Source organism: Rhipicephalus microplus, chromosome 5 (genome assembly GCF_043290135.1).
Source record: "Rhipicephalus microplus isolate Deutch F79 chromosome 5, USDA_Rmic, whole genome shotgun sequence".
NCBI lineage: Eukaryota > Metazoa > Arthropoda > Arachnida > Ixodida > Ixodidae > Rhipicephalus > Rhipicephalus microplus.
In genome coordinates this window covers 60,412,130-60,436,027 of record NC_134704.1, presented here as the reverse complement: position 1 = coordinate 60,436,027, position 23,898 = coordinate 60,412,130, and the positions used below count along the sequence as shown (strand labels likewise).

General features: G+C 50.8%; 1 protein-coding gene and 1 pseudogene across 4 annotated transcripts in view; one reads left to right on the top strand and one right to left on the bottom strand.

Annotated features, from left to right (window-relative positions):
* Window positions 1–23,898, top strand: part of LOC119173844 (hepatocyte growth factor receptor) — a 98,739-nt gene that overhangs the window by 58,047 nt on the left and 16,794 nt on the right. The window lies entirely within an intron of this gene.
* Window positions 674–2,589, bottom strand: LOC142817802 (speckle-type POZ protein pseudogene; annotated as a pseudogene).

The following is a 23,898-nucleotide window of genomic DNA, read 5'->3' as shown; positions in this document are numbered from 1 at the left end:
GTGAACGTTTTGCGAACGAAGGCAACCTGCTGCGCGAAACGTTAGAGACACTAGACAGTAGACCGTTTTCCGAAGAGAAGATCCTTGGTTCATGGCTCAATGCGTCGCAGCCCAGCAAAGCGACGCGGGCATTGCTAAGTTTTCTAAAGAAGACCGGACTACGCGGCAGCTTATGAGCGTGCAATGGACAAGGTCACATCTACACACACATTGCCCTTCACTTCTCTCTCTCTTCTCCTTTAATCCACTCATTCTTTCCCCCAGTGCAGGGTAGCAAACCGGACGTGCGTCTGGTTGACCTCCCTGCCTTTCATTTCTTCCCTTCCTCCTGATCATGGGCGTGAGTCGCAGGGACATAAATGTGTCACCAAGCGTCAACATTGGTGCATCCACTCTGTGCATGCTATTTTCGTAGCACAACATACATTTAGAGTACTTCTGTATGAACACGCTTCACTTTCGTGTTGTACCAATTCCTATGAAAGGGAGATCAACTATATATTTATATGTTGTTCGAACACGCAAGGAGCCTCGCCATGTTTTTAAGGGTGTTATTACCCCCGATGCAACGTACTCTATTTGGTTAGTACCAAGAATCGCAGTTGTGTAAAGCTTGAGCAACAGCGAGGCGTATCTGTCTTAAAGGTGTACTGGAAATAATGGGTATTGGGATATGACTCCAAAGGAGAGAACGATGACGGCATTGCCATGAAAGCTTTATTTTGATGCGGTTCGAGTGTCATCTCTCGTTGGTCGGCTATACCGCCTGACTACATGGTTACCATGAACACCTCTTTACATACGGTGGAGGCTCTGGGTAGCCAGTGCTCGGATTGTTTCTGCCATAAGGTGCGGCTGCTGGCGGATCATGGTCTTCCAGCCCAGCGTCTCTATCACATCCGTGATATGCATGTTGATGAAATCAATCACATGCGCCTTCAGCTGGTCTGCGCAGTGCATGTCTGCCAGAATGAGCACCTCCGTGACCGTTTCAACCGATAGCTTTGAGCATAACGCCTCCTCACACATGACTTTCAACCGTTCCAGAGCATACTTATCGGCTGCAGCCAAGAGGTCCTTGGACATCTTGTCGAGGTGGGGGGTTTGGTCAGTGTAGATGAACCGCAGCATTTCTCGCAGCACCTCGTGGTCCATGTCTGATATCTCCACGCGGTTCTGCTTCTTCTCTTTCATCTCGTGCTCAAACATGGCCTTGAATACTGGTGACCGGGCTGCAAGAATGGCCTTGTGCGCATATAATTCATGGCTGTTCACGCTCAGGATGACGTCACTGAACTTTTGGCTTTCAAAAAGGCACCCAAAGTCACCAGACAACTGGCATTTGGGGACCTTGAACTGGTTTACGTTATTCTGGCCGGAGATGTTCACTGTGTCCACAACAACGCTCACCTCACAGTAGAGAGTAAGCTTGTCATCGGGAAGGAGTCCATTGGCTTCGTCGAGCAAGAAGTCTCTTGGAAGGAACTTTGTAAAGCCCCAGCTCTTGCCTTGAACAAAGCGATACGCCCTTTGACTCTCCATAAGCTTGGTCTCTTCTTTCTTGGCGTTGATGATGGAAAACTTGAACTTGGCATGAACCTCGCTCTTGTTGCAGGACACTAGCAGCAGGAATAAGGATAGGTAATCCTTGCTGTCCTCGTACTGCCCCTCAGGATACAACTTTAGGCACCATTTCAGCTTGTCATTGGCCTCCGCGGAAAATGCCGAGCTTAGTAGCGCTTCCCCCACATCTTCGTGGCGGAAGCTGAAATTGCTGATGGTCCACGTGAAGGAAAACCTTATCACTTTCACCTGAGTGTAGCACCAACTCTCGGCCACGCGCGTGTGGACCTGGCTCTGCGGAGGCGGAGTGGCCAGGTGGGGAAAGGACATGCTGAGAGAAGACTCCGGCAGCACCTCACCACGTGAAGCAGCGGTAGTGGCAGCAGCAGTAAGGCACACCGACGATGGTCGGCCCGTGCCTCCGTCCGGCAGGGGTCTGATAGGAGCAGCCATGGTGATGAAGTCGGGAATGACCGTGCTCAGTGCCCGTGATGGCTCGACGGTAAATTTGAGGATGGGCGGCAGACGAGGTTTAGCGCTTCTGCTATCGCTGGACGAGGTGTCCCACGATCACACGTCGCGACACTCTGCACACTCGAAAAAATTGTGCACTTGAAGCGAAAGCTCTGTCGGTACGTCAAGTTCTTGCAGAGGAGAGTAATGATGATAATGATGCCTCTATCATGGCTCATACCCACTAAGATGACTGTCCAATAATTTATTATATGAAGCAAGCAACAACGAGTATGTTCTCTCGTTTCAAGCTATATTCGCATTACCCATTATTTCCAGTACACTCAAAAAAGAAAGATAGAGTAAAAAGAGTCTTTTTTGGTCCCAGCAACAATCATCATCTGGCTTGCTTGCAGTTCCTTTATTGACAACTCAGCGCTGGTCACGTTCCTACCCAGAAATATATGTCACGTTGATTACGCGCATGTCGTTCGTGACCTGAAAGTGCCGGGCGCGCGGTGATGGTGCAAGCAAAGGAATTCAATATCGATGAAGATTATCGATGCGGTACAAAAAAAAACACCAGGCCTCCGCCGTAGGCGGTGCACAGTCAAAGCGAAAGCTAGAAGAGCGGCCTTTCAGAGCCTTTTCAAAACACTCATTGGGTAACTACTGCAAGCACACTTGCTTGGTACATACCTAAAAACTTGGCTGTGCCGACGGTTCTATAGTGGTTTCAGTTCTGTTTTCAGTACCTGTGTTAGGGGCCCTACACTGGCCTGCTGAATATATTGAGGCGCTCTTGTGTATAAAGAGATCGGCGAGTTTTTGCCCAAGTCTCGGCTGTGTCACTTCAGAATCGGTCACAGTTACTCAAATGGCAATCCGCAACTAGTTGATAGTGCTTAATTTTTGTCGATACGGCCTCATCAAGTGTGAGGCCCTCGTGATGGCTTTCAGCTCTCCAATATAGCAGGGTACCAATACTCAAAATCATGGACCACTTTTTCGCAAACGCACTTCTCCTCCTTCTCGACCAGCGCTTCTGGCTCCGGGCCCTTTGTTCTCCGTGCCTCGCGGGGAGGCGGCTGGAGTGAGACGCTGTGCGGACGTGTTTCGCATGAGCTCCGGCCCGGTGACCGACTATCGGCGGACGCGCTTTGTTCTGGACTTGCTGTCAGTGGGCTCGTCTGCAGGAGGTTGCCCTGTACCTACGGACACCACTCGTTTAGGCAAGTTTGTCCCCGTTTTTGGAGTTTTTGAGATTTTCCTATCAACCCCGCGGTGGCAGGGCTAGGCCTATCTCCTAGGCCAAGCCTGGCCTGGGCCGCGTCGCCCGGCGTCTGACTTGCGCCCGGTGACCGCGGGTCTTGTTGGGCTGAAGATGGAGTACTACGTCGAAGGGGAGACTATAACACCCGAAGATTTTGAAGCGGGAGAGTGGGCTCCAGTGCTGAAGGCACAGGACCGATTTAAGAAGACTCAGCATGGCGACAACGCCAAGAGTAAGCCTTGCGAGACGCAGGCCGGCAGCGACGGGCGCAAGACGCACGGAGCGCAGCAAGTCAAGCGGGGGAAAGCGCCGGTATGGAAGAAACGCGGACCGTTTCTCAAGTTGCCAGCCACGGATTTCAAGATTGTGTACAGGCCCCAGAACTGGGACTTGAGTGTTGTGACAGCGAGAGAACTCGGATGTGCACTGAGAGCAGCAGCGCGTCTAACGAGTGCGATTGCCGCGGAAGAAGACATTGTGCGGGTTAATGGCACAAACAACACGTTGACGGTGAGCACACCGTGCATAAATCGCAGTGGGGCATATGCGACTGTGAAGACGCTCAAGCTGGGTGATCGTGACCTGCCGGTTTCGGCGTTCGTGGCGCCGTTGGAGAACTCCGTGCGGGGAGTGATTTATAATGCTTATGATGGATGCCCAGTGGAAGAAGTTCGGGCGGGATTCCTGAAGAAGAATGAAGGCATAGACATTCTGGACGCGAGACCTCTGGGAAAGTCAAAGGCGATTCAGATTACGTTCGGGGGAAAACGCATACCCCGGCAGATTACTTACTGGAACTGTCTGTACGCTGTGATCCCGTACAGAAATTTGGTCGAGACCTGCTTCAACTGCAGACGAGTTGGACATCGAGCGGACGTTTGCTACCGTCCGAAGAGCAATCTATGTCACCGTTGCGGGAAGGACCATCCTGCCCCGCCAGAAGGAGAGCCACCTACGTGCACGCCGGACTGCATCGTGTGCCATGGTGCGCATCACACAGGGAGCCGGAACTGCAAGTTTCGCCTGGCTCGCAAGCCACCGACAGGCCGGCAGCAGAGCATCGAAAGAGAGAGCGAAGCTGGCAACGATAAGCGTTCCTCGAGGGCCACGGAGCGGTCACCGAGGGGTAAAGAAGGCAGAAGCAAAAGCAGGGACCGGTCGAGTTCCTTCCCGCCATTGCCAGGGCGCGGGGGCGGCCAAGATGGTGGACGAGCATCCAGTACCAACAGCTGCGCACGCGACACCAACAAAAAGGTGAGCTTGTCAAGCACGGCCTCCCAGAACGAAACCGCTCGAGAGAGGGAGTTAGCAGCGCTGGTTCAGCGACAGGGAGACTTGATTAAAAGAATGGAAAACAGAATTGCAGAGATGGAACGCGCACTTAGAAACGACCAACGGCAGGGGACACAGGCACCAGCAGTGCAAGGCCTACAGAAAGCGACGCAAGAGGCGTCTGCTCGCGTACAGGAGAGTGCAGCTATGGAAGTGGAGAATCGGGGGACAGTGAAGAGACCACTGCCGGGGGATGAGGTAGCTAACGCAAAACGATTAGCCGAAACGTCACCAGTAGACATGCCACAGCCTGTTTTTAAGGTCATTAGTCTTAAGTCGGATGTAACAACACTTGCGGATAAAGTAGGCAAACAAGGGAAAAGACAAGATAGGTTGGAGGCTCGAGTCGAAAAGATCGAAGCCAGATTAGACACAATAGAGGAGCGTCTCGGCATGCTCTCCACTGAATTTAAGGATTCCCAAACCCAGGTCATGGGCATGTTTCAGCAGCTTCATACTCTATTGGAGGCAAGACTGCCTCCCGTGGGTGGCCAAGTGCCATTAGTCAACCTGGTGCCTCATCATGGCGCCTCGCCAGCAAATTGAGGTTTGGCAGTGGAACTGCAGGGGCTTTCGTCAAAAGCGGGGTAACCTGCAGTTGCACGTACAAAATCTGGACAGTAAACCAGACATAATAGCCTTACAGGAGGCTAGTGGTTCCGTAAAATTACCTGGATTTAAGGCATTTACAGCGCCAGGAACTGATTCAAGGGGCGTATCACGCGTCTTCACAGCCGTGCTAGTCCATCGCAACATCACTGCCATTCAGCATTCCGTAGATAGCAGCAGGGAAGACTATGTCTTGCTTGAGATTTTGCCTAAACGAAAGTATGAGAAGAGTCTGTTTTTACTTAATGTGTATAGTTCTCCAAAAGATAAAGGATTGGGCTTGCCACAACTCCTGATTCAAACTCAACGGTTAGCAGCTCGCGCTCCGCTTATAGTGGTAGGAGATTTCAATGCGCCTCACCCGGAGTGGGGTTATATTCGAGCCAGCCCAAAGGGCAATCGGCTTTGGCAAGTTGCCCGGGATCTGCGATGGACGCTGTTAAACAATCCACAAGATCATACGAGGATAGGCAACAGCGTAAGCATGGATACCTCCCCAGACCTTACGTTTTTTAGAGGCATCAGTAATGCAAGGTGGATTAACACGGGACAAGCGCTAGGAAGTGATCACTATATCCTTTCCACGACGTTTAGCGCTGCGAAGCATAAAGACAAAGTGAGGGGGCATAGAATTACAGATTGGGACAGATTTAGGAAAAACAGAGCAGACACTGTAAACGGGAAAATCAATGACCTGGATGCATGGGTACAGGCGCTCAAGGAGGATGTAAGTAATACCACGGTAGAAGTGCCAGTCGAGCAGGAGGAGTTTACCGCTGACTCGAGACTATTACACATGTGGGAAGCGCACGCGAGTCTCTTGAGAAGGTGGAAGAAGCAAAAACATAATGGCGTCCTTCGCAGAAGGACTGCCAAGTTAGAACGTAAAATCGAAAATTATACAATTGAGTTGCAAGCCAAGCAGTGGGGCCAGATTTGTGATCGCATGAATGGACAGTTTGGATGCAAAAAGACATGGCAGCTGTTAAGGCATCTTTTGGATCCGGCAGCAACAAAATCGGCGCAACGGGGGCAAATGACTCAGTTAATGCATCAATATGAAGGCACAATTGGAGAGTTTATACAGGAACTCCGGAATCGGTACATAACTGATGGAGTAGACGGTTGCTTACCACACTACTCGGGGGTGGAAAACTCAGACCTAGATGAAGAGTTCACAATTGCGGAGGTGGAGTTTGCCATGGGGCAGCTGCGTACTACGTCTGCCGCAGGTCCGGATGGAGTTACTAATAAAATGCTGAGAAACCTAGATTTCAAATCGGTCGGGGCGATCACTGACTTGATAAATGAGTATTGGGTGGCCGGGGAGATCCCAGCACAATGGAAGCATGCTAGGATTATATTTATTCCGAAGCCAGGCAAGAAACTCTGCTTGGAAAACCTGCGCCCCATATCGCTGACATCATGCGTGGGCAAATTGATGGAGCACGTGGTTCTTAACAGGCTTCAGAATTATGCAGAGGACAAGGCCATCTTTCCCCCAACTATGATAGGTTTCAGGGCCAATTTGTCCACACAGGATGTCATGATACAGTTAAAACATGATGTAGTCAATCCCGGGCATGGCACGGGCACCAAAGCTGTATTGGGGCTTGACCTGAATAAAGCTTTCGACAATGTTTCGCATGAGGCAATATTGAATAACCTATCGGAAATTGGCCCAGGAGTCAGGACATTTCGCTACATCAGATCATTCTTGGAGGGCCGAACCGCAGAAATTTCAATAGGAGATATCAAATCGGACTCATTCGCGTTGGGAGGCAAAGGGACGCCGCAGGGTTCAGTTTTGTCACCGTTCCTGTTTAACATCGCATTAATTAAAATACCGCCGAGGCTGGAGGAGATACCGGGACTCAAACACACATTTTATGCAGATGATATTACTCTATGGGTAACCAGGGGTAGTGACGCGCATCTGGAAGAAACACTGCAACAGGCAGTTAATATTGTCGAAGAGTTGGCAGGGGAGGCGGGACTTTCATGCTCTCAGCCAAAGTCCGAGCTCTTTGTGGTTCGGGACAAACCCAGAGGGCTACATGCAAGACACTATATTCCGCCACCGCCGTTAGAGGTAAAGGTAGGGGGTAGGCCGGTAGCTGAAGCTCAAACGATTAGAATTCTTGGCCTAAATCTGCAAACTAACAGGAAGAATAGGGTGGCCCTTGAAAAACTTAAGACCACGGTCAATGCTACTGTCAGGTTAATCAGAAGAATCGCTAACCGTAAGAGCGGGGTTAAAGAAAAAGAACTCTGTAAGCTGGTACAGGCGTTTGTGCTCAGCAGGATTACTTACGCGACACCTTATATGAAGTTGGATGCCGCAGAAAAAGGTAAGGTCGAGGCTATGATCCGGCAAGCTTACAAAGCAGCGCTTGGGTTGCCTAACAACGCGCCTACAGAAAGGCTGTTAAAACTAGGGGTACACAACACCCTGGATGAATTATGGGAGGCGCATCTGGTGATGCAGCACACTAGGCTTTCGACAAACAAAGCGGGCAGGATTATATTGGAAAGGATTGGCATTGGAGCAGAGGCTCCCACTGGGGACACTAAAATTCAGGTGCGGCGAGAGTTACATAAGGCCCTGTACATAAAACCTTTGCCCAAAAATATGCATCCGATTCACCATACGCAGCGCAGGCAGGCAAGAGCCAGAGCTTTACACGTTGAGTACGGCGAGTACAAAGCGGCAGTCTATACAGATGTTGCGGAATATAAGGACAAAGACGCTTTTGTGATTGTGGTGGTGGACAGGCGGGGGCGCTTGATCGCTTCTGGATCGGTCAAAACCCGCTCCTCGGAAACTGCAGAGGAAGCGGCAATAGCGCTAGCTATAACTAATTCGCAGTCAGATTTGATTTTCAGTGATTCAAAGACAGCCATCCGAAATCTGGCGAGGGGCAGAATATCGGCGACCGCCGCACGATTTCTGCATGGGGCCACGGGACGAGAAATGAGAGAAATAGAAATTGTCTGGGTACCAGCACACTCTGGGAACCCTGGGAACGAGGCGGCTCACCTGAATGCTCGAGGTTTCGTCAGCCGGGTAGGTGAGCCGCCAGTTCCGGGGAGGTCCGCGAGAGATGGGCTGGTGTCCTTTCATGACATAACGAATCATTATAAACTAGAGCGGAGGTTTTATCCGCCCCCACACAAGCGGTTGACTAAGGCGCAGGAATGCGTCTGGAGAAAACTGCAGACGCGATCTTTTCCCAACCCTTACGTGTTGAACAAAATGTACCCGGAGGAGATTAAGCCGCAATGCAAATGGTGTCAGGCTGTGGCAACATATGATCACATACTTTGGGAATGTAGCATAGTGCCGCCGCCGGTGGATATTATGCGTGATCCCTCTCTTGAGCACTGGGAGGCCGTGTTGACCAGCTCAGACCCAGTCGTCCAGTTAAGGGTCGTGGAGTGGGCCACACAGGTCGCCGCCAACCTTGGGTTGATGGCCATCTAACACGGAATCATCCTCAGTTGCTTTCTGACGAAATAAAGTTTTTCCATCCATCCATCCATCCGTGCCTCGCGTCCGCCACACGATCTACTGGCGACGGCTTCTGGAAATACACGTACTTCAAGAAACATCCTGTCTGCCTACTACTTCCCCTGCATACCGCTCACCCGCACTCACCTCCGTGCCCATACTTTACCCGTGCATTTGAGTATTTCGGCTACTCAACAAGCTGGCTGCAAGTAAACGGGCTTTTTCGAACGCTACCTCCGCCGCTACTGCTGCTGCTGCTCATCTCCCATCGCTCTGTCTCACCAGCAACATGAACGCTGCCATTCAACCCCCTTGTTATTCTTCAGCGCCCCAGCGTTCCTTCAATTCCTTGAATAAGATGGCGCCGCGTTTTACAAGTGTACATCGACCCAAACGCAACGCCGGGGAGGAACAAGACACTGTCGCCCAATGCGCTTGGGCTGTAAAAGAATGGACGTATATTACAAGTCGGCTGATGAGCAGACGCAGCTTTACGTTGTAGTACAACCTATACCAGAGATGGTGCGGCTGGCGACGCGCGTTAACAGGCCCTAGCCATCCTCGACGCGTGCTTCGCGCCGCCTGAAAATGCTGTCTGCGTCTGTGCACAGTTCAGACGCATGGGGCAAGAACAGTATGAAACTGCTGTCCAGTTCATGCGGGAGCTGCGTCGTTTCGCCAATGCGTGCAGTTTCGGCACAGCAGCTTCGACAATGCCATTAGATCAAATACTTGAACGACTTCGAAACCCCAACTTGGTAGTCTTTCATCAAAATGGGAGACGCGTTCAGAGTACAGAAAGCGTTGGAGCACGCCACGCAAGAGGAACGCGTCGCGCGTACCATGTAGCGACTGACAACGCAGACCAACGCAGTTGGGCAACGCAAGCGTGCACATACGCCACGACGTTGGCCCTCGTAAACCGTCTCCCGTGCATGATGCATGGCTCCACAGGGGCAGGCTAATTGTTCCATACTTCATCACCATCCCTGCCGAGTGTCCGCTTCCAGTGTGGCTCGTCTCGTCTTTGGGCGATTTTCCCGGACTGTACTGTGTGACGCCGTACTTGCAAAAACTGCGGAAAGCAGGGACACTTCAGCAAGAAGTATACCATTCGTCAACCGATTCGGCGTTTGCACCGGGTGAGGCCCAGAGCGTACTGTGACGAGTAGTTTGAAGAGCGTACTGTGACAGTGACAAGAGCGCACCGTCCTCAGCGTACAGGGAGCCGTCAACGGCATTCAGTTACTGCACGTTCCCGTACTTATCAATGCCGTCCAGATCAATATGCTCGTCGACACCGGAGCCGTCGTGTCACGAATTCCTCAGCATCCAGGATTATCAAAAAAAGGCAGCATATCCACGGAGTTAATGATGGAGAGTGGGGCGAAGCATTCGTCCGTCCATGCGTCCGTCTGTGTGACCGTTCATGCGTCTGTTCGTGCGCCCGTCCCTGCGTTCGTTCATGCATCCGCCCCTGTGCCCGTTCATGCGTCCATCCATGCATCTTTTTATCATATATTCCCCATATAGAAGCACCATCATTCAGTGGACATTCCAAGGACTAAGCGAGAGGTGGCACCCGCACACTTTCTTACGGCTTGCACTTCGTATCTGCTTCCCCCCTTTAACCACCTCGAATTCAATCATGGTATATACTAGTTCATTGTATTCATGGCCCTGCGGCTCAACGCTCGCTAAACCTTTCTAAAACTAAGAAGGTTACACCCAGCGAGTATAATGTAGCAACCCTTTCTTGTCCGATAGTGCTCAATGTACATGCCAATGGCTGCTAATGGGGATCGCAGCGTGCGCGTTGACTAAAAGCCGAATGCTCCTCTCATTCCCCATTAGCATCCATTGGCATGTACATTGAGCACTATTTTTCATTGTTAAACAACGCACAGAAGAAATCTCTCACCGGCACCACCTTGGAGGTCAAATGTTATACCTATTTCGGGTATGTGCCATTGGTGGTTACGTACTACGAGGGACGCACAAGCCACGCCATAAGGAGCTTCGCCCCTAAAATTTTTGGGGCGAAGCTCTTCATAGCGACACCCGTTCGTCCCTCGTAGCCGTTGTAGTAGTGTGTAACAAGTATAACATTTTGACCTCCAAGTTGGTGCCAGTGAGAGATTTCTTCTGTGCGTTGTTGAACAATAAAAGATAGTGCTCAATGTACATGCCAGTGGCTGCTAAGGGGGAATGAGAGACAGGAGAATTCGGCTTTTAGTTAACGCGCACGCTGCGAATTTTTCATTGTTCAACAACGCACAGAAGACAAGAAAGTGTTGCTACGTAATACTCGCTGGGCGTAACCTCTTAGGTTTTAGAAAGGTTTAGCGAGCGTTGGGCCGCAGTGCCATGAATACAGTGAACTAGTATGTACCATGAACTCGAAGTGGTTAAAGGTGAGAAGTAGACACGAAGCGCAAGCCGTAAGAAAGAGTGCGTGTGCCTCCTCTCGTTCAGTCCTTGGAATGTCCGCTGGATGGCTGTGCTTCTATATGAGGAATATATGATGAAAAAGATGCGAGATGGTGGTACTTGGAGTGTTGAATAGATTAACGAACGGACACACAGACAGATGGATGGACAGACGCGCGGATAGCTGCACGAACGGATGGACGCATGGACGGACGCAGGAGCGGATGCATGGACGAAAGCAGGAACGGACGCACGAACATACGCACGCACGGATGGGCGGATGGACGCATGGGCGGCCACACAGACGCACGCATAGATGGACGGAAGCAAGAATGAATGGACGGACGGATGCTTCGCCCCACTAACCATCATTCACTCCGTGGATATGCTGCCATTTCGTTTCCGCTGGTCTATTGCTCAAATCAAACCTACAGTCATTCTGGGCAGGTTATTCGCAAGTTGGGGTTCTCCCAAGCGTCTGTGCATTACCAAAAGAAGTCTACATCGGTGAAGTTTTTGTGACCGTGGAAGGCACGTTGCTTCTGGGACTAATTGTAATTCCAGCGCTTCATTAGGTGATTTTTGGTGAGACTTTAACATGTACTGAGGTTCCACTAGACCCTCGTCAAGTTTAGCCCACCGACGGGATCGCCAGCTGGGCCATAAGGATTTCACGAAGTTCCACCAACGCTGGGCTTTCGGCGTGGGCGGTCCGCAATTGATAACGTTATAGACCTGGTCTCATCTGTTCAGCATCAAAAAAGACTGAAACGTTTATCTGCGGCTTTGTTCTTGGATGTGAAAAGTGCATACGATAACGTATCACATGAAGCCGTTCTGGATGTCATGGAAAATTTTGGATTATGGGGTCGGGTTTACCAATGGATCCACAGCTATCTGAAAGGCAGAACTTTCTTTGTACAGACGGAAAATGGCACAACAACGCACCATTGCAACCGTCGAGGTGTGCCTCAAGGTGGTGTTCTTAGCCCCACACTTTTCAATCTAGCGCTACTCGGCCTGGTTGACGCACTTCCAGAATCTGTCCATCTATCAATATATGCAGATGACATCTGCATCTGGGCGTCAGGCGTAACACGCCTTCATTTGCGTGCCCGGCTTCAGAGAGCGGCTACAATAGCGACAAAGTACCTAGAAGAAGGGGGACTAGAGCTGTCATCAGAGAAATGCTCGCTTATAGCATTCACGCATAAGGTTATGAGCCCATATGTTATAAAAATCAACAAACACACGATCAACTACGTGAAGACCCACCGATTCCTCGGAGTCATAGTTGATCGCGACCTCTCCTGGAGCCCTCATATCGCCCACATGAAAACTAAACTCACCATGATCACCCACGTACTGAGGTTTCTTGCAGGAAAAACGTGGGGTGCATCGGTACGAGCAATGCTCCAACTCTACACTGTTCTGTTCCTCGGTTATATGCGATACAGCTTACCCGTGCTTTGCGGGATCCGAAGAACAAACTTGCGTGTCCTCCAGTCGATCCAAGCCCAAGCCCTGAGAATATGCCTTGGTCTCCCGAGATGCGCGTCTACAGCAGCGACAGTCATCATTGCGCGTGATTATCCAGTCAACGCATACATCCGCGTAGACGCTTTGAGAATCCACATAAGACATTTCGCTCGGCTTCCATCTCATCACCTCGCCTCACTTCGAACTTCCAGGCCCCACTCAGCGTTCAGCGCAACTGTAGCTCAGCATTGCGCAGTGCTTCCATTGCACTTCACGCATGCAGCACAGCCGCCGATACCATTATGGTGCCTACACCCTCTCAAAGCCCTTCTTACAATTCCTGGCATCCAAAATAAGAAAAATTTGTCGCATCTAGCCCTGAAACAGGCCACATTACTTTTCCTGCAAGAGAAGCACAACGGACGCCTTCACATTTACACGGACGGCTCGGTGTCTTTAGTAAGCTCTGCAGGAGCGGTGGTTATTCCCGCGAGGCACATCACAATTAAATTCATGACATCGCATTTGACGTCGTCGCCAGCTGCAGAACTTGCAGCCATACGTGCAGCTCTGGAGTTTATAGTGAAGGAACCTTCGGGAATTTGGTCTATCTTCTCGGACTCGAAGGGATCTCTTCAATGTCTTATGTCACCCTTTCGCCATGGACCTAATGAACAGTTAGTAGCTGAAATAAGGCTTCTTCATCACCAAGCGATCGAAAAACAGCACAGCATAGTGTATCAGTGGATACCAGGTCATTGCGATATATATGGCAATGACCGCGCAGATGAGGCCACTAGATCTGCACACGATGGTACCCAATACACAGCCATCCCGTTCTCAAGAACCGACGCAGCTACAAGACTTCGTTCGCTTGCACGTGACCTCACACTGGTACAGTAGAACTCAACAGACTTCACAAACGCGCGCCTGCATAACTTGGATCCCGATCTGCAGTTTCGCCAAGGATATCTCGAGCTGAGGAGACTCTTCTATGCCGCCTGTGGCTTGGAGTGGCCTTCACGAACGCAAACTCGTATCTCATTGGGATGGCCACCTTTCTTACATGCACTTACTGCAGTTGCGAAGAAACCACCGCGCACCTTCTGTGTGAGTGCACCCATTTCAATGTGCAAAGACAAGAACTCACTGCAGCTCTGGATAGACTAGACGATCGGCCTTTTTCGGAACAAAGGATTTTGGGTCATTGGCCGAGCCCATCCTCAGCCCAGAAGGCTTTGAAAGCTTTGCTGTGCTTTTTGCGGACAACTGGCCTCAGAGACAGACATTACTGTCTTATACTCTTTGATGTTGCCTTTCCTCTGTCGCAATTTTTTTGTAATTTCTCCCTCTCTTCGCAACATTTCTTTTTAACATCTTTCATTCCCTTCACCCCTTTCACCAGCACAGGGTAGCCAGCCGGTCTAAGAACTGGCTAACCTCCTTGTCTTTCCGCATAAACTTTCTTCCTCCTTCCCTCCACCAACGCTCGTTCCGGCTGCCTAAGGAGGTAACCGACGACATTGTGCGGCTCGAGGAAAATGGAGTACTGAAGAGGGTGAGGTCATCAGACTGCAATACTGAGTGACTGAAATGCATGAGAATTGCAATACTTACAGCGATGTTGAGTCACACCAGTTGTTATTGCCTATCATGATGCATATCATGACGCAAGTGTTCTATAACCGTGGGTGAATGCATAGTGTCCCTAACGGGCGTAAAGCGCATACAGTTCATGCACTGTCAACAGTGAATGTTTGCGGGATGTGTGGCACTTGGCAGAGCGGCGGTAAACTACGCAAAACTGTACTGCTGCACTGCCTACAGTGTGCCACGGCGGGACGTCGAGGCTATACCCTACGCGGCCTCGGCGATTAGCAACGGTGCGTTTAGAAACGCGCTGCTGCTGGACCTAATCTCGGTAGTCGTGCATGATAACCTCAACAACATGATGCACGTCAGGCTAGGTCCGATACTACACAACAGTCATAATGAAGGCAAAACAAAATTCACTACTCAGCACAACGCACCATTTCTGACCAACAAACTATAGGCACTGCACACTGACCAGATGGAGCTGCGTTACTCACACTGCCCCGTCTCAAAGTCTTTGCACGCAAAAAATAGACGCGTACCCGCGTCCCCTATATATCCCGGCCACAATCCACCGACAGGTTGTTGCGACGCATCCCACCGCTGCCACCACTGTTACGACGCGCGCCTCCGACGACGTTACGAAGGGCGCCTCGAAATCTCACCGCTGCAACCACTTTTTCGAAAGACGGTGACGCCAACACGGTCCCGAATGCGCCACTGCTTCGAATTCCACCGGGAAGGTCACCAGCCGTTTGGTAGCGTAGGTTTCTCAGCTCGCGACTGCTTCTGCGCAGAGCTGATAGACGAGCGGACGAGACGACGGTGAGTTAAACAAGGTTTATGTACAGCATATATACAGATGCGTTACCAATTCGGCACTGGGGCCGACAGAGACGCGAAGAGCCGAGCTCTTCTCTCAAACACATAGCTCTACTCTCAAATGGTTCTGCTGTCAAAGGGGTCTGCTCTCGACGCGCCGCAGGGCTTCTTTTATATGCCCCGGGTCCAACCCAAACGTCCAACCACAAGCGCCGCTGGTCGCGAGGTCAGAATCCTCCAATGAGGTCGCCGCTGGGCGGCGTCCTTCTTTCTCATCGAATCTGGAGAGGCTGCGCTGCAGGTGGCTGCACCCAAGGACGAGTGACGTCGCCGCGCATTGCGTCAGCCGCCAGACAGGAAGACGCCGGTTGTTTACTCGACGGGTCGCTTGCTGAGGTGACTCACCGCACGTGCGCGCCAGAAAGGCGCCGTGGCGTGATGACGCCGTTGAGTTGTTGATCGCGTCAGGCTGGCTCGCGGGCTGGCCTTGACACAGATTGCCTTTTTCAGAGGCATGGACGTTCGCTGTGGACTCGCAGGCATAACAGCACCCCCGCCGCCAGACAATGCGCCGGAAAGACGAGCTGCTTCCACGTGGCTCGGATGTCAGGCGCGCTCGTTCGCCAGGTCCCTGCAGGTTCACCTCCAAGGCCATGGGGAGAATGCAGTTCCAGACTCTGTTCCGGGAACACATCCCATTCTTGAGGACGGATCCAAGCTCCACTGGCTTGTCGCCACAACTTGTCGACCAGCTTCGCTCGTCTCTTCTGACGATCTTTGGTTTCAGCACTTCTCGATGGTTCTGCACCTTGTCAAGAACGGTTCGACAACAGACAACACACGACACAAGCAAGTGCCCTCGCTCACCCGACAGAACACCAGACAAAGTATAGTACAACATATACCTAGCTACGTGTCTATCGGAATTTCGTTCCCTCTACATCAAGAGGCACATGTGGGACACAAGACTCTTAAAATAAGAACTCGAATTTTCACACTTAAAACAACGCAACGAATTAGAATACCACATAAAGTTGGCCCCTTGAGATCACTCTGAACGAGAGCGCTCAGCCCAGGTCGTGATGAGGACAAAATTTTGCCCCGAATCGCCAGCGAGAAACCGAAAGGTGGAGAAGGTACTAGCTAGAACGCACTGCTCAATGCACCTGCATTAGCGTTTAGCTTTCCTTTTTTTTTTTGTAGCGAACGTCAAAGTTGAGCTGTTGGAGCATCATGCTCCATCTCAGTAACCGGCCACTTTTAGGCGACGATACCTATGCGGTACCAACAGCTGCTCATACTTGCGACGTTGCACGGGGGAACAACGATACGGTTTGCTAGGGATTGGCTCCTCACAAGTTAGCTCTATATCGTGTTCGATCACCGTCGTGTCTCCGGGACGGTCAGAAAACACGTATCCAAACTTGGAAACAATCGTTTTCAGGTCCTCCTTCTGGACTTCACTTAACCTAGGCTCTAGGTTCAATTGCTCCAAGATTACTTCCGATTCCTTTTCGATTACCTCACTAGAACTCAAAATTTCTGCTCCCTCTTCCTCTGAAGCATTAAACAGCAGATTTACGACTGCTTTCAAGTTACTGTGGTAAATTTTGTTCGGCCGCCTTCTTAATTTCACTTCATAATTCGTATCGGAAAGCTTAGATATTACTTTGGCGGGCCCTTCCCAATGAACCTCAAGCTTGTTCCTTTTGGACGGCTGCAGCAGCTTTACCTGACCTCCTACTTCAAAAGCGCGCTTCTTCGCCGATTTGTCATAGTACTCTCTCGACAACACTTGTGAAACTTTCATGTGGCTTTCCACTTGCCCTTTAATCGAGAGATCCGCACGCTGCTCTCGAATGGGCGTTTCTCGATCAACCCTCGACAGCTCACTCCAACTTTCCGCTACAGGCGAGAGCGTTGCAGCCCTCTCGCTCTGATTCGATGGCGCCATGTCGTCTCCCCATGCTACGGAAACCGCGCCGGTCACTTTGGCGACGGGCCGCTCGCGTGACTGCTCACATGACTCACGCGGAAATTTTTCTCTCTGAGGTTCCGTCGACCCGCCGACAAGGTCACTTGAGAGTTCACCGCATTGAACCAGATCAAGCTCCTGCGAAAGCTTCCGCGCTTGCGATCGCGTGAGGGCCATGTACGCTAAGTTGGGGAAGAACGATTTACCATGCTCTTTAAGAAGCTGCTCTGAGTTGTTAGAGAAAAGATAAGGAAAATGATCGTTTAGCGCGGCAGACACAGCCGCTTCGGTGCGAAACTTACCGAACGGGCCTTCAATGACACCCGTGGCGATTGGTAAGCAAACACTCTGCTCCTCGGCGACTTGCCTGATCCGCGCGCATTCTCCTGTAAAGTCATCCGGAGACACCAATGAAGGATGGACAATATCCATGGTTGCCGCTGAGTCTCTAAGTGCTCGGCACGTTTTCCCATTCAGCCTAATTTCTTGGAGATAGGGCTCCAACAACCGCATGTTTTTTTCTGATTCTCGGATTGTTGCGAAAGCAAACTTTTCCTGACTGTTTATCGCGATGTGTCCTTCCTTTTTGCAGTTGTAGCAGATTAGCGGCTTCCGTGATTCAAACGACCGTGTGGTAGAAACCTCACTCGATTTCTCCGCTTCCGTTTGCCCTTCCCCTACAGTGTCATTCGTAAGAGACGGGTCCTTCTTGAAATTACGGTGCGGAGCGGGTTTCCGTTGATGAGGTTTCCTTGAAAAGCCCTCTTTCCTTTCATCCTTTTCAACGCGCACTCCCCTGCTATGTAACTTTTGGCGAGTATAATACTCCTCAGCTAACTCTGCTGCCTTGTTTAGCTGTACTTCCCCAAGTTTGTCCTGCAGCCAAAGTTTGACATTCTCCTCGATGCAGCGGTAGAATTGCTCCAATGCAACGCATTCCACCACTTTATCGCGGTCGTCATAAACACCTTCGCCCTTGAGTCATTCAAATAAATCGGCTTTAAGACGAAACGCGAAGTCAACGTGTGACTCATTCCCCTTTTTAGCATACCGGAACCTTTGCCTGAAAGCCTCGTGTGACAACTTATAACGTCTCAAGAGCACTTCCTTAACCTCGTCATAGCTCTCAAACGCTTCCCTCGACAAGCAAGTTATCGCGTCGGACACTTCGCCGGGAAGAAGAGCTAACAGGTTCTGCGCCCAAAGAGACCGCTCCAAAGCGTTTCGCTCACAGACGTGTTCAAACTTGACGAGATACTTCACCATGTCCTCGCCTACTACGAACAGTGGCAGTTGGTCCCGAATTTTAAAACCGCTGACCTGAACTGTTGGAGAAGCTGCGCTAGGCGCCTGCGAACACTGTAGTATTGCCAATTCTATTCGTTTCAACTTGAGGCGCTCCTGTCTCTCGGCCTCCTCGCGCTCACGACGTTCTCGCCTTTCGGCTTCTTCACGTTCGCGAGCTTGTCGCCTTACAGCTTCTTCACGTTCGCCAGCTTCTCGCCTTTTAGCTTATTCACGAACTTCTCGCCTTTCAGCCTCTTCGCGGCATGCTTTGATATCCTCCCAGGCCTCATCGACTTCCTCAGCCGAAACTCCTTCATCTCTCCTGATCTCAAGGATCGCTTGTTTTCGTTTCGCATGGCCCAAAGTAATGCCGAGTTCCTCACTAATTTCGATGAGTTCCTTCGCTTTAAGGTTCTCCATCGTTCACACTAGCCTCTTGCTGTTTGCCCCTGTTAATAATTTACTTGCCGTACCCACTATAAGTCAACTAGCAAGACGCGCAAGCAATTTTTCACACTCCCGTGTTTACCCCCTCCGCATTAACTTTGGTTTCAAAGCACTTCGACTTTGCTTGAAACGATCAAAGCTCACTTCAATGCTTCACACAGCCCTTCTCTAAACTACTACAACCTGAGCTAGAGTAGTCTGGTGAACTGAGGGGAAAACATCAGGCACTCACCGCATCGATGTCGCTGACGCCATCCGATCCCGCAGCTGCCAACCACTGTTGCGACGCATCCCACCGCTGCCACCACTGTTACGACGCGCGCCTCCGACGACGTTACCAAGGGCGCCTCGAAATCTCACCGCTGCAACCACTGTTTCGAAAGACGGCGACGCCAACACGGTCTCGAAGGCGCCACTGCTTCGAATTCCACCGGGAAGGTCACCAGCCGTTTGGTAGCGTAGGTTTCTCAGCTCGCGACTGCTTCTGCGCAGAGCTGATAGACGAGCGGACGAGACGACGGTGAGTTAAACAAGGTTTATGTACAGCATATATACAGATGCGTTACAAATTCGGCACTGGGGCCGACAGAGACACGAAGAGCCGAGCTCTTCTCTCAAACACATAGCTCTACTCTCAAATGGGTCTGCTGTCAAAGGGGTCTGCTCTCGACGCGCCGCAGGGCTTCTTTTATATGCCCCGGGTCCAACCCAAACGTCCAACCAGAAGCGCCGCTGGTCACGAGGTCAGAATCCTCCAATGAGGTCGCCACTGGGCCACGTCCTTCTTTCTCATCGAATCTGGAGAGGCTGCGCTGCAGGTGGCTGCACCCAAGAACGAGTGACGTCGCCGCGCATTGCGTCAGCCGCCAGACAGGAATCGGATTGGATAAACTTTTATTTGGTCCTCCAAAACACAGATCACTGTGCTGCGGGCAGCTCCCACGTGGGGACTGAGATGCCAAGCTCCTCAGCCGCCTCGCGGGCTTGGTGGACAGCCCAGAGCTGATCTGCCAAGAATGAGCTGCGGATTGCCGCCTCCCATCTGGCAGAGGTGATGTGCGATAAATGAGCGAATTTTGTGCACTGCCAGAGCATGTGTTCTAATGAAACTATTTCCCCACAATGTGGACAAAGATTACTTGGGTATAGGTCAGGGTACATAATGTGTAACATATTCAAAGTAGGGTACATCCGCGTTTGCAGAACCCTTAATGTACGTGCTTGGGGCCGGGTTAGATTTTTGTGAGGTGGAGGGAAAATCCTTCTAGACAGGTATAAATGTTTAGTGAGCTCGTTATATGTTGTAAGAATTTCCCGTTTATCCCCTTCACCGGTAGAACGCATCCCCGGGGAGGCGCGTTTGGAGAATTCTCGCGCCGCCTCGTGTGCTGCTTCATTGAGATTGGGAGGGGAATCGTTGATTTGCCCAAGGTGAGCTGGGAACCAACTCAGAAGATGATGCGTTATGTTCTTGCCTTGCAGTATTCTCAGCGTTTGTTGAGAGACTGTCCCCTTGGCGAACGCCCGTAGTGCTGCCATGGAATCACTGTAGACAACTTCAATGTTATCCATCTTGAGTGCTAAGGCGATGGCCACCTGTTCCACAATGATTGGGTCTTTCGTCTTGACCATCGCTGCGTTGACGACATGGCCAGCCCCATCGACCACCACTGCCACAAACGCTTTCCCATTGGCGTAGGAAGCCGCGTCAACAAATACGACCCCTCGTTCCTCGTTTGAGACTTGACGAAGTATAGTCCTGGCCCTCGCTACTCTTCTTCCGACGTTGTGTTCTGGATGCATGTTTCTTGGTATAGGAGACACCGTGATATTCTCCCTGATGTTGTCGGGGATATCATTGTAATTGTGCCTGATTGCCATTGGGTGTTGGCCCAGCTCCTGCAGGATCGTTCTCCCCGACCTTGTTGTAGATAACCTTGCAAACTGCGCTCTCTCTTGGGCTTCTGCTATTTCTTCGAGCGTGTTGTGAATGCCAAGCTCAAGCAGACGCTCGGTGCTGGTATGTATGGATAGGCCCAGGACCTTCTTGAGATCTTTTCTGAGGAGCACATTCAGTGTCTCGGACTCTGCTCTTGACCAGTTGTGCATTGCTGCCTCGTACGTGAAGTGGCTTAGAACAAACGCATGCATCAACCTGATGAGGTTGTCTTCCTTGATCCCATTTCTTTTGTTGGCCACTCTGCGTATGAGGTGCACCGCACTGTCTGTTTTCCAAGTTAACTTGGCTATAGATTTGCTGTTGGTGCCGGTAGACTCTATCAGCATGCCCAGGACTTTGATGGAGTCGACCCTCTGGATGGAATCCCCTTGGTTTGTTTGGAGGTGGATGTCTATCTGGTTTAACGGCTTCCATCCCCTGGGTTTCGGTCCCCGGCGTGCAGTCCTATAGAGTAAAAGTTCTGACTTACTCGAGGAGCACTTGAGCCCAGAAGGACGAAGGTACTTTTCTACGGTGTCAATCGCCTCTTGCAGGGCGCTCTCAATCTGCCCCTCGCTTCCACCTGTGCACCAGATGGTTATGTCATCTGCGTAGATGCTGTGCTTCAATCCTTCAATGCTCGATAATTTCTTTGACAGTCCAATCATGGCAATGTTGAACAGCATTGGTGAAATCACTGCCCCTTGCGGCGTGCCCCTTGCTTCTAGTTCGATTGTTGCGGTCTCGATATCTGCAATCTTCATCACGGCTTTCCGATCTGTAAGAAAGGACCATACGTAGCCATAGAAGGCTTTCCCCAGACCAAGCTTGGAAATTTCTTCGAGTATGAATGAGTGGTGGATGTTGTCAAACGCTTTTTCTAGATCTAGGCACAGAATGGCTCTCACGTCTCTCGTTTCGTTGTCGATGACCTGGTGTTTGATAAGCTTCAATGCATCTTGTGTGGATAGCCCTGCCCTGAATCCAACCATATTGTGTGTATATATGTCGTTATCTTCCAAGTACTTGTTTATCCCGTGCAGTATGGCATGTTCTGCTACCTTGCCGATACATGATGTCAAGGATATTGGCCTCATGTTGTCCAAGTTAGGGGGCTTTTCTGGCTTAGGAATAAGGATCGTCCTGGCCTGCTTCCACTGCTCTGGCACCCTGCCTTCTTTCCATGCTGCATTGATCATATCCTTCAGGGTTTCAATTGAATTATCATCAAGGTTACGAAGGGCCTTGTTTGATATACCGTCCGGGACAGGGGCTGACCTGCCGTTGAGATCATGCAAGGCTCTTCTGATCTCCTCGATGTTAAAGTCGCCCTCAAGACCTGGATTGGGCCTGCCCTGGTACTGTCTACTTGGTGGTGCCAATCCTCTTTTGATTGGGAGGTACTTATGCACGAGCCGCTGCACAACTTGCTGTTCTGTAGTGCGCCCTATCTCTTTGTGCAAAATTCGAGCGATAACATGCTTTTGATTTGTTTTGGTGGTGTTTTAGTTGAGGAGATGCTTTAACATATTCCATGTCTTGCCATTGCGCATCTGACCATCGACAGAGTTGCAGATTTCATCCCATTGCTGCCTGGATAGTGCGCGACAATGTTCCTCGACTGATCTGTTTACCTCAGCTATCTTCTTCCTCAGTCTTCGGTTCAGGCGCTGACCCTTCCAACAATTCAGTAGTGCTTGTTTTGCCTCAAGAAGATGAGCGAGCCGGCTATCCATTCTTTCAACCGGAAAATCTGTTGTAATGGTGGGGGAGACGGATCTGATGTCATCTTAATTATGTTTGACCCACTGCTCCAAGCCTTGTCTGTGGCCATCTTGTTCCCTTTCCATCCTTATCTTCCTGAGCTTATCCCAGTCTGTGAAGTGGAATTCTCTCTGCTTTTTACGCTCCACGGAGAAGGTAGTGGCAAGAATGCAGTAGTCACTCCCTAGGTCTACAGCAAGGTTCATCCACTAGGCCTTCTTGATGTTCCTTACAAATGTAAGGTCCGGGGTGGAATCCCTGCAGCAAGATGTACCAAGCCTTGTCGGTAGGCTGGGGTCTGTGATTAGGGTGAGATCAAGTTCACTGGCACTTTGCCAAAGTCGATTTCCTTTCCCAGTGTTGTACTTGTAACCCCATGTATGATGAGGGGCGTTGAAATCACCTGCTATGACGAGTGGACATTCCCCGGCGATATTAACAGCTTTCTTTATAACCGTCTTGAACCCTTGCTTATGTTCCTTTGGACTGCTGTATATAATAAGAATGAAAATGCTCTGACGGTTGCTGGTACCTGGCACGATCTCTACCATGACGTGTTCCAACCGGCCTGCTTCTATCTTGAGGTCGTGGGTTACGTGCGTTAGTTTGTTGACGAAGGTGCAGACTCCCCTCCCTTCAGTATCCCCTATTACAGGCCGGAATCCAGGCAACGTTGCTTGCGGTGAAAGGGTTTCTTGTAATAATATAATATGAGGCTTTTCTTGGCTGCTCCTGATATACTGCTGTAGGGCTCCCTTCTTTTTAAGGTAACCTCTACAGTTCCATTTCCAGATACGAAATGCTTCACGTAGCACTGCCATCATGGTTATTACATGGGCGGCCAGAGCCTGATGCTGTACCTGTCGACAGCTTTGGTACCACTAGTATTGGTGGCCGAATGGGTGAGTTTGGTGCATGAGGAGGCCTTGCTGTATTGTGCATATATGCTTCGACCTTTGTAATGCGCAAAGTCATATGCTCTTCCAGTGCCACCACGCTTGACTGTAGCCTACCCATCTGCTCGCTAAGATTGGCTACTACTTTGCTGAGCGTGTCAAGGACCTCCTTCATATCGGACATGCTTGTTTGGTTGGCTTCCGCGTGTTCTGCCATGACTGCCCTCTTTTTTGTGGTTCTCGAGTCCCCCACGTTTTCAGCCACAGGGACATCGACTGGCTGAGGCATTGGCTGGGAAGACTGCGCGCTGGTTACCTTAGTGAGAAGAATTTTAATTTCCTTTAACTCAGCTGATAGCCTCTCATTCGATTTTGTAAGTCTCGCGTTTTCTTGCTCTAGCTGTGCAATTCTATCATGCTCTGGCAGCTTACCTGTCATCACCTCTGCCGCGCCGTTGCGCACTCGCTCAGCCCAGCTGCCTTTCGATGCAACTGCAGGCGTCCTCCCCGGGTGTGAAGCCGTGA